A 17544-nucleotide genomic window follows, 5' to 3' on the forward strand; every position below is an offset into this window, starting at 1 on the left:
AACTAGGGTGACCATGACCATTCAATCAACATCGGGACATAATCATAAAGTGTCCACGCGCTGTCGTAAATTCGCGTCCGGGAGCGCTCTGGGACATTTATGGCCCGGGATATGAACGACATGTTATGACTCAAATCGTAGGGTGATTGTAATTGACACGGAATTGGTTTTTTTCGTCGTGAATATTGTGTTGCGGCCGCCGATTGTCTTTGATGTATAATAAAAATGCAGATGTAATATATTGCTACACCAGCGCTACTTAGAATAGCGCTACCTACCTACACTTATTTGGACATATGAGAAATGTAGAGAACATTTCTCATATGTTCTAACAAGTCAAACCGCTCTGGTTTGGATGGCATTCATAAATCAATTAATAAGTTTATAAATAAGGCATGAGCAATAAATATAGGTATATAACGCCATAATTTATACAATTATAAAAATATATTGTTGACTTGGTTACCTATAATCGTAAGAAATGCTGTTTAATGACAAGTACCTAATCCCTACAACTCCTGAATCTTTATACCAAATTAACTGTTACATCTCACAATAAAATATAAACACATATATGTCATTAATAAACCTAGGTCCTTGGTCGTAAACCTTTTACGATCCGTGCACAGTGCATTCGTAAAAATATTTCGGATACGCGCGTGACGTCATTATCCACGCTGACGTTTATTGACGGACAGTCCCGGCTCAGTTCCGTCCGTTACGATTCAGTTTACGGTTTTACCGATAATCGTAACTTACGGGAGAGTTGTTAATGCTGCTTTAATGTGTGCAAATGGGTGTTTATTAACGCTGGTACGATGAGAACTGGTTTTTTATGAGGAAATAAGCTAAATTTTGTACTTATGTGTAACTGTAAAAAAAAAAAAACATTTTGATTGATAGACTTATTAAAAACTTAGTCTTTTTCCTAACATTTATTTATCTAGTATCTAGTAGGTACACGTACAGAGCATAATTCTATCGATACTATTATAGTAATAATAGTTAGAATTTTTATACACATATCTTTTGATATGAATAATTTGCGTAAAGAAATTTCTATACATGTATGCTGTTGTAAAATATCATCAAACTTAATCCTTTTGAAATTTAATTAAAGGACACCTACGGCTACCTATGTCTTTTACACATAATGAAAATTACCCCAAACCAATGACCCCGCAGGAGATAATGAGAGGACAAACATGAAATTCGCTTAATTAAGTTTAATTCTATCGTATTCAAATTCGTCGCAAATCAAAGTACCCGTATCTTAGCAGAGCTATAGGGTACTACAAGCTAAAACGTCGTATCTGACTATGAGTCACCTATTGAAATTTGCCTTATTAGTCTTAACATTATAATAGTAGTAGGACTATGGGAAAGTGGAGCGGCTAGTGAATGGAGATGATTATTATTTAGGGTCATTTGTGTCGGACAAAAGCTGGACCGCGCACCCCTTTATTGACGGAATTGGGTGGCGTGGAGTCGGGTTGTCTAAATTTCAAGCATAATCATAGTAAATACATACTAGAAATGGTGTGGGTATGGTAATACAATATGTAAGTAATAGGTAAAGTTTTTGTTGCCAGGTTGTAAAATGCCAATTTTATGGTACTTACAAAAAAATAAAAAGTCGTTAATGTAATAAGAATGTAATATAAGTATTAAAATAAAAATGAAAGTAGCATTTTGTCTATAAAGTTTCTTGTGTTCTCTCCGGAAAAATCCAAAGGGATAGTTTAAATTACTATTACAGTACACATGTTGCTACTTTCCTGCACTAAAGCGGAAATTAGCCCATTCCGTGGCTATGTCAAAAATTCAAAGGAGCATATGTACTGTAAAACGTTGTACGATACACGTGCGAAAAGGTAATTCACAACTCGTGTCGATTTATCGCCACTCATTTCGGTTTTTGAAGTGAAAACTTCTTTAGCGGCGCTGGGCACTTTTTGAGGTGGGGAAAAAATGATAAACTCGAGACAACGTAAGGCGATCACGTGACCGTAAGGGGCGTGATCACGTGACCGTAAGCCCCGTAAGGTGGTCACTCATCATTTAAATGGCATTTAAATCAATAAAGAAAAACTCAATGTTATTTGACATTTATGTTGCGGACTCCTTTTCAAGACTCTTTACCTATGTTCAAATAATTTGACGTTGTCATGGCAGTATGTAAATAAACATGTCAATGAAAAAGTGTGATCTTATTTGAGAATGATAATAATATATAATAAATAAATAGAATACTTCCGCTAAATGTATGTATCGTGTTACCGGGCGTCGGTAACATAGTGAGGTGTGTTTTCACTTCTATCGGCACTACCGGAGTGCAACCGTTGTTACTTGTTTTGTTTTCCGCACTTGTATCGTAAATAACTATTTATTACAGTATCATATAGGTACGCAATTCAACGCTATAGGTAGGATCGACATTTTTTAGTAACTATTTAGACACAAAAAAGCACCACTATTTGTAGATAAGTATACAATGCAACACTTTCACTGACTCGCTTCAATTTTGTTTAATCTACAGTTACACTCCATTCTTCTCCGTTGTGAAATTCTCAAAACTCAATGGTCCAGCGAGTGCCATTCATCCCGTTTTTTCCTATTTTGCAATTGATCGCCAGCATCAAGCAATTAAGGGGACACGCTCGCCGCATAACTTAAATATTCCCTTTATAATGCAGATTAACGTATTGACTCTTAACCGGGCCTTACTTCGTTGGACCATGATCTGCCACAGAACTACCCATTCAATAGTAAACTCTAAACTTTGTTTATAAGGTTCAAATGAAGTCTCTTTTACTTTTTTAAAATTGGTCCTTCGAGCCGGACTTTTGAACTTTTATTTATTTCAGAGCGGTTACATTTTGAGTCTTATTATCCGCGTACTAAAGTTTTTGAATGGGAATATGTACATTTGTTTTGTGTTATTGTTTTCGAGTTACATATTGATGGCTTCCGTTTTGCTAAAAGGGTGTGATACGCTTTTAGATTGTTTTGAGTTTTAGAGTTTTTAAGGTCTTAATGGACCGGACATTTCATGTGGGTGGATTGTTTGAAATGTGAACTGACCAGTTTGTCTTTTTAATGGTGGGAATGGTGAAGTGCAATATTCATTCTAATTATATCGCTTAAAACATTATTGGGCTACATTGATTAATTGAGCTATAAGTAGGTATTTGTTGTGCATAATGTTATAAATACATATACAAATACAAATACAAATACAAATACAAATGCATTTATTTCATTACAAAAGGTATATGTTTTTGTAAAAAAAATGAGTACACACACAAACGCATAGAAAAAAAACTTTCTTGTGATGAGTGTTGAAACAATTACTTTGCATAGAAATGTATGTTACAATCTCTAATTAATTTGTACTAACCAAAGTAAATCGTAATAAATATTACATTATAGTTCATTTTTATTCAGCAAAAGTTCTAAGAAAGTCTAGAACAACCAGGTGTGTTCACGGTCGGTAAGGCACATGGGGGTGCATTCGTTTATGAGTCATCCTTAAGGTCAAAAGGACACGTGGTCACTTTTTCCGTTTTAATTGCTAGCACGCGAGCAGATGCACATTGCACCTTTTTTGCATCAAGTTCACCTTTAAAACTGTGAATGAGAATAACGTTACGGTATCTTGAGTTTCTTGAGTATTATACGTCGCAGACCGTTGGTGTTGTGATACGATTACTGTAGTATATAAAATTATATATTTTTCATTCATTATACACAAAATAAGCACTTATGAATGTAACACATTTTTAACTTTCAGGTAACGTCTAACTGTGTCATAGTACTAGTATTAGTGATGTTTACCTTTTTTATGTTAAAAAGAAAATATATTTACGACATGTATGGTCACTCTACAACAGCATAATTCCCTCAAATATTCCTTGTTTTCACTGCAATAACGTGTCAAATTGAATGACATCAGAATCTGGTTAGTTTTGAAATATCATATCTCACTCAAATGTAATGTAATAATTCGTGTTTTAGAGTTAAGTACTCTGAGTTCATATCATTCCAGTTGAATAGGTTTTATTTATTCAGTATTTGTACCAGCGAATCAAACTTTTACGTGACAAAAAGGAGAAAAAGTGTAAAAAGTATGTTTCACTTAAATATTATGGTAAACGAATTTTAACATTTATAGTGTATTTTGGGTTGGGCCTGCTGGGCGTCGCCTGAATCAGCCTGTATAGTGTATAAGTTTAAAACTTATCGAAATATAATTATCAAACACGCCCATACAAATTAATTACCAATAGTTAACGGTTATTTAGAATAAAAAAATGTTCAATCATTATTCTTAAAAAAAAAATATGCAGTGCATGAGCAGCTATACCGTACTGTTAACATCTGTCGTTTAACCTTTAGTAATTAAGAAGCACGTGGCAGTTTTGCAGTAGCCGCACCTTGCATATCTTAACGCTACGTTAGTTAAGTCAAGGGGAACGAACATTTCTAATGACAGTTATAAACGTAGAGGTATAGAATCCCGTGTATTATCTATCCATTTAGATTTTTCATTGCATATAGGCCATGTCGTCGGTGCGAATAAAAAAATCGCTATGTGTTTTTTTACGATTTTTTGTTTATGGCATATTTTAATTCCTTTTTCAATTTCCCGTTGACCTATATAAATATTTTTATTATATATATATACATATATTAGTTTTGAAAATAACTAACAAAATTTGTACAAAAAAATAGCTATGTGATTTTTTTTGCACATAACGAAATTAAATGGCTTGTTTTCCGTCGAGGGTGATGGCGATAATGTTGCACTACTTGTTACTTTGGCAACAAATCGCTATGTGTAAACTTTACACATGACGATTTTAAGTGAACCAAATTTAAGTCGCTATGTAGCAAAATTCTGGTTAAAATAATTCATATTCTAAAAAATTTCCAAAAAAAATTTGTATTTTCTGCATAAGTATCGTGTAAAAACCACAGGTACCACAAAAATACAGGTGCAACAAATATACTACAAACAGGAAAATAAACAGTTTTTTTGTCTCCTGTAAAGTAGCTAAAAATTACATGGCGATTTTTTATTCGCTCCGACGATATAGCAGATGGACCAGAGTCAGTGACTTGCGATTTGTTTCTTAAATTATTTCACGTATTAAATTGTCCTCTTTTCGTTGGAGCTATGGATACCCTCACTAGTTTTTTTATATACATTAAGTTTTTTTTTATAATTAAACTACGTATGTATTTAGTTCATTTTATTTAAAGTTGCTACAAAAAATGTAGTATTTAAACCCAAAAATCACGTTGAACGAATATTACGATTAATATTAGACCTGTTACAAATTACCACCATATATGTCATAGATACATAGTTATACATTTCTATACATATTTTCATTACAGCCTTCAAATATATATTTAAAAACAACAATTATATCCACCATTTATTAATAATACTTGCATAAATTAAATTAAATTAAATATATCTTTATTTCAGACCCAGAAGTCCATATATGGTTAGTTACATTAAATTAAAAGCTATATTAGTTACACTAAGTATATATAACTTATCACTAGCATTTCCTCTAGATCGCTAGGTCCCCAATCCCCATACTTACATAATTTAAAAAACCCAGTTAACTTTTTATAAAGTCAATCGCCTCACAGATCGATCTCAATTTAAACCCCCACCAATCTAGACAAGAATCCGGACAAATGTCAAAATACAAAACCTGAACATTTCCATGCAATCAGCAATCGTCAACCGTCGGTCGCAATTCACATCGAGCGAGCCAAAGATTTGTAACCCCTGCATCCCAAATTAAATCCACCCGAGAAAATTGTGACAAACGCGATCCGTCATTCGTCCCTTCATTTGCATGATAAAAACTGTAGAAGAACAACTATTTATCAAATGGCAGAACTTCCGGCGGCCATGACAGTAGGCGCGACGCATTTCCGCGCGCCATCTTTGGCTGAACACTGTGCATCCGGTTGGAGGTCTGAAAATGTATAATTTAGCAAGAAGCGACTCATTATTTCCTTGAGTTTCTTTACTTATGTTTAACATATTGATTCTGATTATATTCACTAGATTAGTATAATACACATAGGTAAATACACTCTGTCAGGCTAATTCCAATGTACTGCACTGACATTCATGATGTTATTTAGGTAGTTATAGTGCGTCTATCCCACGTCAATACATACCTATATACGAACAAATACGAGCGAAATGCACGATATCTTAATGATATCAGTTAGATGTAATTTTTATATTAGTGCAGGTTCAAATTGGCCTGTCCGTCTCTTATATAATAAATAGTAATATTTTAGCAATTACTCGTAAAATATGAAGAAAAAGCAATTTCGACCAAGTTTAAACATATGTTTTACCTAACTACGCAAATATTCTACGACTAACCACTTTTACTCTTTCTTTTCCGTACTTACTGTCATTTCCAGCGTAACTGCATCCGAGCCAACCTCACTGATTGGGGAGTGATCTCTATTTAGATAATTTACTGGTGCTCTCGCGATGAAATATTCGGGGCATTCTGCTCATCCCCGCTGATGTTATTAGCGTGATGTCTCGCTCCATCTTGTTTACAACCTAGAGATATTTTTGCCATCTTGTGGAAACGTTTTGATATGTTTCTATAACTGTAATAAGTAACGTTAGATTTTTTATTTTATTTTAAAATGTTTATTGATTTGATCGCACTCATAGTATTTGCTAGGTATTACCCAAATTATTAATCACATTAAAACGAGTACCCTATTAAATCAACAATCGTGCAATTAGGTACCTAATGAATAACTTGACGGACAAAGAATATCAACAAAAAATATTTTAGTGTATTAATTACCTCCACATTCGAGTGTGTCGTGCAGTGCACACTACGCTCAATCGCGGCGCAAGACATACTAAGTGAAAGGTAAGCAGTCCAAAATTTCGGCAATCACATTACCCCTTCGATAGCTCAGTTGGTAGAGCGGTGGACTGTAGTTGGCAAAAGACGGGAATCCATAGGTCGCTGGTTCAAATCCGGCTCGAAGGATCGTGTAAATGAAACAACCTTTTTTATTTTATTTATTTTGTCGTTTTATTGACCGTAGCGTAGCGAAGGTCTACGTTTTGACTCGGGCATTTTGCTTTTGTATGTCCGGATGTTCTCTACAGGTCGCAATTCTTAACCGATTTTTGTGACCGAATTCTATGACTAAATAAATTTTTTTTGTCGATCCGGTTTTTGGAAATTTTTCAAAATGGCGGAGTCGTGATAGCTCCCGCCTAAACAAATAGTCGTATCGGTATCATAAGAGTTTTTTTCTTTTTGAGATATGTTTATAGATTAAATGGCCAAAAATTCAGAAAATTTGTATCGCTGGTTTTGGCGGTATTTAGATATTTAGTTTTTACTTGAGAATGAGTAGCTAAATTTCGTCAGCTTTAGTAAGAACTATAATGGCGTAGTTTGCAAACGTTCGCTTTTTTTTGTTTGCATCGGCAGGTCCCTGGTTCCATCCCCAGTAATTGTATACTGCTACATAACTTTTTGTATTTTTTTTATACTTAAATTTCGTATAAGTAGTTGTTTTTTTTTTTGAAAAAATGAAAAATTTCGTATATTTTATTTATCAAGCGCGGGTTAAGCGTATTCGTTTAATTTTTGTTTGTAGCTTTATGTAGTTTTTAATTTTTTGTTTATGTTACATGTACTATACCTATATTTTAATAAATATTTTTGCCATACATTTATTCAGTTTTAAGCTCTGCTCGCGAGGTCAACAGCTCACAGAGCCACTAGTTATTGTTGTTTAAAAATGATAAAACAATATTTGCCTACTGCAATCATTGCCTACTACATACTCACGTAACCTTGACTGTACATTCAATTTTTGTATGATCCTTTTTTGGAATAAAATCTTATCATACAAATATTGATACAGCTTTTCAATTTATCTTATCAATGTTTCACCTGAAATTCAAGACTACTAAGAATACTATACAATTGGCAAGTATACCTATAAATTGTCTGAAAAATACACAATGACGCAATAAGTACGCGATTAAATAAATAATGTATAAGTACCTACTATGATAATTTCATACATTAATGAACTAGCTTAACATTCACAACTGTAAATACTAAAGCAATCAAATGGAATACAATACCCCCTCATCCCCCTTCATCAGGATCCATTTAAAAGATCCGACCTTTAAAAAGTACAGAAATACCGGAGAAGAAATGCAATCAAATTAGTGTAAATTCGATTGTCGAACAATGGGACCTGCGCACCGCAGAGCACCGTGAGGAATCAATTACTAAGACGGGGATGTCTTCTATACAAATTAATTTAAGTTGGGAAAAAATAAGAAATTTTTGTACGGGGAATCTTTTCTTGTGACGATTTAACTCTTGATGATTCCTTAATTAATTTGAAATTTATAATAAATTTTAAGTCAGCTTTTTATATTTCAGATTAGTGAAAATTTAAAGCTAGGTAAAGTTAAGATATATGTATTATGTATTAAATTGACAAGTAGGTAGGTATTTTTTATTTATTTATTACATGAAAAAAACTTTTAAATACCTATTACAAAAACTTTGCCAAACTATTATACACTGTGTTACTCTCGCTATCTCTCTCTCAAACTCTCTCTCTATCTCTCTCTCTTCTCCTGGCCGATTTCGGCTACAGCTACTATTACTATGCCTAGGAGCGGGAACTGAACTGGGGGCCAATTTTTGAATTTCGATCGCTCGATTTCGTCACTCGAAAATCGGTGGAAAACGGCAAAATGCTGATTTTTGAAATACGACCGATACAAATTGGGAATCTAGTGGTATTGACCACTCGTTTTCAATTCTATTAGTAGAATTTACATGCCTAGTAGTGGAGATATTACTGAACGAAATACACGAAATCGAGCGGTCGAATTTCAAAAATCGGCCCCCTGGTCCGCCCCGCTCGTGCGCTCTCATAAATGTGACTGCAGTACCCAATCTTCGTCAATCTATAACTAAGGAACAATTATCGCTTAATAAGTAGACACAAATAAATGCCCTTAAGCACGTAGTAGGTAGGTACCTACTTACCTGAAATTAATCTGTTAAATTGCAGTTAATTATATTAATATCCCGTATCGTACTCGTCTCGTGACTATCCAAAACATCCTCCATCCCATTTCGACCAGCAAATCTAACCAATTATACGCAAATGAAGTTAACCCTTTCGCTGCTTTGTGAAACTTTTTAATTGCTGTTAAATCGAAAAGGGATCGTATCAAAAAACGGATCCATTGTCGAGTGAATCATTAATCTATGTGGGTGGGTGCGATGTTATACCACTGTCTGAAGAAAAAGGTCATCAGTCGCTAGTAACTCGCTTGGAACTTGAGACGTTCTGGATTTGAGCTTCGCGTCTATTGTGAGCGGATTTGGAATGTGATATTGTTGAGAAAGTATTAATTTATTTGTAGTTTTTTTTACCTCTTGATGGTTTTGTTAGGATTACCTTAAATGTCACTTTAAACAAACATCGATCTTTGACTTGACATCGATCATAGTCCCAAATAATAGTCTCCAGTGCCTATTAAAACAATATTACTTTTAATTATGATTATTAACTTCAAACATCAGTATGACTGTGCTACGATTCGTTTTTCTGTGTGCAAGTACAGCGCGCTGCAGAACATATTTAAAAAAAGCGGCCAAGTGCGAGTCGGACTCGCCCATGAAGGGTTCCGTATTTAGGCGATTTATGACGTATTTAAAAAAAAACTACTTACTAGATCTCGTTCAAACCAATTTTCGGTGGAATGTTACACGGTAATGTACATCATATATTTTTTTTAGTTTTATCATTCTGTCATTTTAGAAGTTACAGGGGGGGGGGGACACACATTTTACCACTTTGGAAGTGTCTCTCGCGCAAACTATTCAGTTTAGAAAAAAATGATATTAGAAACCTCAATATCATTTTTGAAGACCTATCCATAGATATCCCACACGTATAGGTTTGATGAAAAAAAAAATTTGAGTTTCAGTTCTAAGTATAGGAAACCCCAAAAATCTATTGTTTTTTTTCTATTTTTGTGTGAAAATCTTAATGCGGTTCACAGAATACATCTACTTACCAAGTTTCAACAGTATAGTTCTTATAGTTTTGGAGAAAAGTGACTGTGACATACACGGACAGACGGACAGACAGACAGACAGACATGACGAATCTATAAGGGTTCCGTTTTTTGCCATTTGGCTACGGAACCCTAACAAGGTGTACTTGTCCAGTCCAGTGAACGCCGTAGGTACTTAGCTAATAATTGTAGTAAATATAAAATATATAAATCCTGGCGTTGATATCTATTTAAAACCCTACAATCACACACACGACTAGCTTACAGACAAAATAGCGCGTCACCCCTGTTAACCCTTCCGCCGCTGATTCATCTTAACCCGTCAACTGTTGATGGATCAAGATATTAATACCGAAAGCGTGGCAAATCTGACCAACTATAGGCATTTACTCGGAAAAGCTTATCAAACAAATAAAACCTTTGGTAGCTTCGAAATACGTTTGCATTTTCTGTAATACAATTTTATTGACGTTACAATTGAAAATGGATGTTACTCTTAGGTAACATGGTAGTTTTTAGCCTGAATAGGTACTCAGTTTTATAGTAACTAGTAAGTAACCCTTTTCTATGCATATTTAATTTTGAATGTAACGGTCGGTCTTCCTGACTGATGAGCGTGATTTTTGCTTAAATTTCTAGGGATTAATACAAAGATGCGTTTAATGCGTTTTGACTGTAATTAGAGGGGCGATAATTGCCATTCATTTTAGTAGTGATACGAAAATAATTACAAGTAATAATTAAAATAAATAAAACAAACACAATTAAGGGTTTTCCAGACAAGGTCCTGCACACAGAAAATGCCGTGTAAGTCTAGCACGACCAGCTTCGTCCCGCGCAACTTTATTGGTGCCAAGCTGCCAAGCTCCACTTGAGATACCAAGTCCAGTGACCAGGCAAGATGTGTACTTTTGTGTATTAGTCCAATAATAGAGTATTAAAAGAGCATACATATGTACTTATATAGAGGTGTGTACCTACAGGCAGATATGGTCCTTATGGTTCTACGTACGATTTCAGCAACCAACGTTAGATCATTTAGATTCGATTTAGGTATAATTGTTTTATAATATTAAATGTCTGTAAAATTTTTACCAGAATAAAGATTATTATAAAATTAAATACGGCGCCTGCACTTTTTGTAATAGCAAATCTGCTTATCGTGAATAGATAGTTTTTGATCGGCTGGATATAAATCAAGATCTCTTTCAAAGTTGGCACTTTTGGCAGTACACCTATTACGTTTGATTACGTTCTAGAAAAAGTAATTAGGTATATCCATACTTGTAAATAAGAACCGATAGGTGTGTTGTTGAAGGATACATGTTATCTAATGAGTAGACTAATAAAATTTCGCACGCGGATATGGGAAACATATTCATAGCGTAATTGCCCGCATAGCTAAATATGACCGGTTAGGTTACAACTGAGCTACAGGGTGCACCATTTATTGCAAACCAAAACTAATTTCAACGACTACTACCTACCTAATAATATTATAGACGATCAAATTTCAATGAAAAAACATATTGGCCATTTGTAAGTTTTAGAAACTGAAAAGAACTTACGACTTGTCAGTACTAATGAAATAATTACGGTAAACCAGTCATTGTATGATTTTTTATGACGTTTTCAGTTTTAATTTCATTTAATGCTATAAAAAAAAGGGTAACTGGCTCTGTAAACTGTGGACCTCGCGAACCTGACGATTTAAAAGAATTTCCAAAAACCGAAACGACAAAAATATCCATATAGTTACCTACTTACTCGTAATTATCGCCTTACCAAATTTTACGAGCATGAAATTAGTTTTTTTGCCTGAACAGAAATAGTTATAAGTTTGTAAATTTCTGTACCTAAAAGTGTTCCAGAATAATGATATATGGATAATTATCGATATAATATAGCAAAAGCTACAAAATTCAATACCTCAATCCGTTATTAATAGTATTTTATGCAACCGTTGTTTAAGAGAGGTCAAAAAAGGCGAGTGGCGTGAGTAACAATTTGAGGCGAAGCCGAAAATTGTTAATAAAGACGCCACGAGTACTTTTTGACTCAGTTAAACAACGTTGCATACAATACTTTTTCTACGACCAAGCACTTTGAAATAAAATTGTAAATTTAACAAATATTTTTAATTCGAGAAGTAGCAAAAATGGAGGGTACGGGCGGGAAAAGAATGAATGAATGAAATTTAAGAAAAACATGTCTATGATTCACTTATTGGTCAGAGATGACATTTAAAATAAGGTTGGCAACACTGTATTTCATTCAATATTTTTTAAGTGGTCACTACACGAAGTATCGTAAAATCGCCAAAAAGATACTGCGTGTATGCACAAATTCTTTTTTGGGGCAAGACTTGTCTTGACAACTATAAGGTAGGGTTTTAAAGGTGTATAAGTATAAGCACGACCCTTTATATGACAAATAAAAGTACGGGAGTAGAAAAAATATATAATAACACTTTTCTAATAATAACATTTTTCTAAATATCTAATAATTATCCCTGGTTATGTCATAAAATAGTTCAACCTCTATACACGAAACACGCTAAACCCCTTGCTTATTAAGGGAGCACAGAATTAATATGCAGATGAGCGGAATTAGCCCAAGTTGATCGATTAGACTCGCTCAATGCGCCCGCATCAGTGTTGGGTGTCCACTTTAAAGTCTTTAAACGTGTGCTCTAGATAGAGTCAATTGGCGAAGTAAAAAAGTAACTACCTATTTATACATTTTAATAGTCTTATTTTGCCAGAGTAGTCCTGGGCACGCCATACAATGTTATGCCAGTTCCATAACAGAACAAATGTTGGCCATAGGCACCGCAGGTAAGGCCTTAAGCAATTTCCATTATATTTCCTGTTTACGCATCAAAAGGTAACATGTGATATATGAACTAGAAAAATAATATTTATTTGATTATAGATATACCTAGATCGATGTCTTAATATATTTCATTGTTGATGACAATGATGAAATTATATAACCGTCTTTTCTAATCCTTTGACAATAATTACTGTTAATGAAATGTCAGGAAATCGTTTCTTTTGACGAGCTTGCCTAATTTGTATTAATTGAATTTTGAATACACTACCCCTTTCGTCGGATGCAGAAATGAATTATAAACTTAAAGCCAACAATACGAGACCAAAAGCATGCATATCGAATCCATGTCATTTGTATTCCATTAACATTGTAATATTAGTAAAATCATCAATCACTCGTCGTTGATGTCATCGAAGTTTTTATTGATTGTGATTCATCTAAGTAAATTTAAATAAAATATGCACCTTAATGTCAGTCGTCAGTTATGTTTTGGCGGTGGAAATGAGAAAACATTGTATCTATGCAATACAAGTTTCAATTAGAATGTAATATTTTCTTTTACAAAACATGATTATAGGTACTTTAGTAAGTAGTATTTTAATACATATATAGGTACCTACTTTAAATTTGCAATTTAGGTAAAGGGTATGTTTATGGAATCGGGTATTAAATACATATCAGGATGAAAATTGTACAACAAATCCGTTTAGACCCAAATTTTTATAGTTAATTGATAAAAATACGTACTTGGAAACTAAAATGCCCTAGGACCGAAACGAATCACTTTCAACCCGCTTCATAGATAAACAATGAACCACTTTCAGAGCATGAGAAATCAACACTAAATTATTATCGCTAAGGTCCTCTTAAATTGTAATGTTATACTTATTAGTATAGTATAATACAGCATGACTACATTATTCCAGTAATGTGTAGTGCAAATTAAATTAATTACAAGTGGTGGATTTTGTGAAGGCCTGCATTTCTCGACTAACTTTCATGTCTATTTTGTAAAAAATTACATCTTGTTTCCGACTCCTTGAATCTAAATAAATTAGTATAAGTAAATTATACCCTCACTTAAATGATAAGAAAATATCTGTATTTCTCATGATGTAGACATATAATAACAAATTTTTAAATGAGTACAAATCAATAATTAACTCACTAGCACTAGAGCAGGACATTTTGAAAAGGTAAACCTACCTATGACATACATAGGTACTACCTACATACAGGGATGTATAAGATGGTTGCAGAATATGGGCCAAGAAGTACAGACATTGAAGTGGCATTACGATACGATGTAACGCTTAATGAACAGATTAGATCGCAGATAATTACTGCAATTAACAGTTAATACAGTCAAGACTAATTAGCCAAAGATTTAGTTATCGCAGACATCTACAATGGGTAATTCATTCCGACAAGTGAAGGGTTAATCCTCCACTAAGGTTGACAGTAATGCAATGTTTATAAAACATGTATTGTGAAGCTATTTATCTTCCTTATTGCTTGTGTCTAGAGTATATTTATAAGAAACCGATAGAGTTACATAAATAAGCAGAAAGACGACTATTATTTTATCAAAGTAATAATACCAGACATTTTAGTTTGGTTAGCTAACTAAGAATTAAACGTGTACGATACAGTTGTCAAGAATCGCGGTAAATACTTTTGAATTTTGGTCGACTCAAAGAATCTTAATGTTCCTTTCCGTGTCTGTATATAATTATACATTTTAAATCCTCCTTTTCAGGATAGTAAACATGCATGAGGTATTTATTTATAGTATTAATAATAAATACAAAATGTACCTATAATATGCAAATATACTTGTGTCAAGAGATAAGGGCATTTGTCCCGATAAAACCGCAAGTGTGATATCGCGTGTGCCTTATCACCTTTTATCATTTAATACTGTCAAAATAATTAATAAAAAGATTGATGCGATGTTTAACAGTAATTTGTGAACATTATCATGGTAATGGATGGGACAAGGCATCAAATTAATTACGCGTAATCGAGGCATTTAAAATGTGGGTTGTTTAAATTAATTATAAATATGTATACCGTACTCTTGGTCTTTGGAAAGAAGAACCTAAATAAAATCAAAAACTACCGTGAAACCTGCTCTGCTCTATGGACGTTAAGAAACAAACAATCTTACCAACCAACGAATATAGTATGTATATGTAAATATGCAGATTAAGACCAATATTAATATTATTTGCATGTCACTATGCAACGAGCTAGTTGATTCCTATGTGTAATCTTATATGAGCCTGCATGTACTATCTTACGCAAATAAATGAATTATGAATTATGAAATCGTTGAAAAATATACCCGTACGATCCTTAGGTACATACCCAATGAAAAATAAAGCTGATTTAGGATACTCGTGGATAGGCGAACTCATTAGGCAAGCTTCTATTAGGACAAAGCTGAACGGATGATTTCACTGGGTGATTATATCAAGCAACAACATTTAAAGTATTTAAACAGTCAATACAACGATTACTTACCTAAATTAAATGATATCAGTATCACAAAACCAACTTAATTCAATTAGGTACAAAAAAAATATTTGTATATTGGTACTCTGTTCCTGTCAACTTGGCATTACAACCACAGACTTGTCATTCTCGCGCTCGCGCTTGACAGACAGCTGAAGTGTGCGAAAGGGAAGCCATCACGTATATGAACATCGCATGAGTGCGAAAGAGTCGGAGTACAAATGAGAAAACGTGACCATTTTTGAGTTTGACGACGGCCGCGGACGGCCAAGAGCGTATCACCGTAATTTTCAATTTGAAAAATATACACAAATTCGGAAGAAAACTATTTGATAAAGTAATACAATGAAGATAGTGTCTTGTAGTGTACCGGATTTCAGTGTCACGGGGCCAAATAAACCTAGCAAATACTCATTTCAGAGGAATAATGATATTCCGAGCGAAATTTTCTTAACGATATTTTGTCAAATTAACAGCATAAAAAGTGTAAGAAGCCGGATTATACAGTTGATTATAAGTTTTTCTTCCTTTGTGTGCTAATATTTTATCATATTACTCAATAATTTAAAATATTTTGTGTAAAAACATAAACTGTTACTTTACGCTAGGGCTTGACAAAATGTTCAGGTGACAGTATCGATATCTTGTCGGTATATTAATAGCTATGTAATCATTTCTTCACAAGACATAATTAAGATATTAACTTTTATAACCGACTTCAAATAATAACGATTGTTATACCCTTTTTGAAGGTGCAGATGTTTAGCAGTAAATTTAAACTTCACTTTCCAACACAGTAAGAGTTAGACTAAGATAAGGCTGTAACGATTTTGATAGCGCAGTGCAGGTGTTATTTTATACATCATAATGTCGTAGAATTTTAACGTTTAAAATAACACATTTGAAAAAGTAGTCGATAAAGCAATCAAACACCGACAGATTATTAATATGTTGTAACATGACATCACTATTTTTGATCTCACATAGACAATTTACGCACACACTTGCATTTCATTTTTGGTCGCACTTTTGAAGATTGACAGTTGTTCTTGTCTATTCTAATTCTATGATTACAACAAATATTTATTAAAAACTTTACGTGATTTTATTTAATCAAAGCAGTAGAATATAATATCCTTTTACGTTGGAAGTTTGATAAAAATCTGTATGAATTAAATAAATTATATTACTGACGATTGAATTAATATAACTAGATAACCCAAACAATTTAACTAACAAAACAGCTAATCCCCAACCACGTCAAATTGTTTATCATATAACTAATAGGAAATAATCACAGAGTAATACCATTATGAACAAATTCGATTGTGATGCTCGTTCGATATTGGGGTTGACAATTTTCGAATTGGAATCCGAAATATATTCACCCCACACGTCGGGGTGTCAAGTGAAACTGAGAGGTTGTAATATCGTATGAGGTAAGACTCCATAGCCACGGCGTATAAACATACGAGTACTACAGTACAAGTGATTTAATTATCTTTGCTACTGTAGAGACGACCGTGTAATTACTACCCGTAGTTTACGATAAAAACTAATGATGTAGGTACATTAGTGTATGAATTTTAAAATTAAATGTCCTGTCCTTGTAGTTTGAGTTTGTTCCAATAATCAATATATGTATATTATAAAAGCAAGTGTACCATTGGGGGCATTTGATTTTTAGGGTTCCGTACCCAAAGGGTAAAAAACGGGACCCTATTACTAAGACTTCGCTGTCCGTCCGTCCGTCCGTCCGTCTGTCACCAGGCTGTATCTCACGAACCGTGATAGCTAGACAGTTGAAATTTTCACAGATGATGTATTTCTGTTGTCGCTATAACAACAAATACTAAAAACAGAATAAAATAAAGATTTAAGTGGGGCTCCCATACAACAAACGTGATTTTTGACCGAAGTTAAGCAACGTCGGGCGGGGTCAGTACTTGGATGGGTGACCGTTTTTTGCTTGTTTTGCTCTATTTTTTGTTGATGGTGCGGAACCCTCCGGGCGCGAGTCCGACTCGCACTTGGCCGGTTTTTTTTAC

At 33.8% G+C, this 17544-nt stretch overlaps 1 long non-coding RNA gene and 1 other non-coding gene across 2 annotated transcripts in view; both read left to right on the forward strand.

Annotated features, from left to right (window-relative positions):
* LOC134648706 (uncharacterized) overlaps window positions 1–17544 on the forward strand; it is a 96486-nt gene that overhangs the window by 57344 nt on the left and 21598 nt on the right. The window lies entirely within an intron of this gene.
* Trnay-gua (transfer RNA tyrosine (anticodon GUA)) lies at window positions 6973–7061 on the forward strand. The gene is given in 2 exon segments: window positions 6973–7009; window positions 7026–7061. It is a non-coding gene; the product is annotated as a tRNA-Tyr (tRNA).

Source organism: Cydia amplana, chromosome 1 (assembly GCF_948474715.1).
Source record: "Cydia amplana chromosome 1, ilCydAmpl1.1, whole genome shotgun sequence".
Taxonomy (NCBI): domain Eukaryota; kingdom Metazoa; phylum Arthropoda; class Insecta; order Lepidoptera; family Tortricidae; genus Cydia; species Cydia amplana.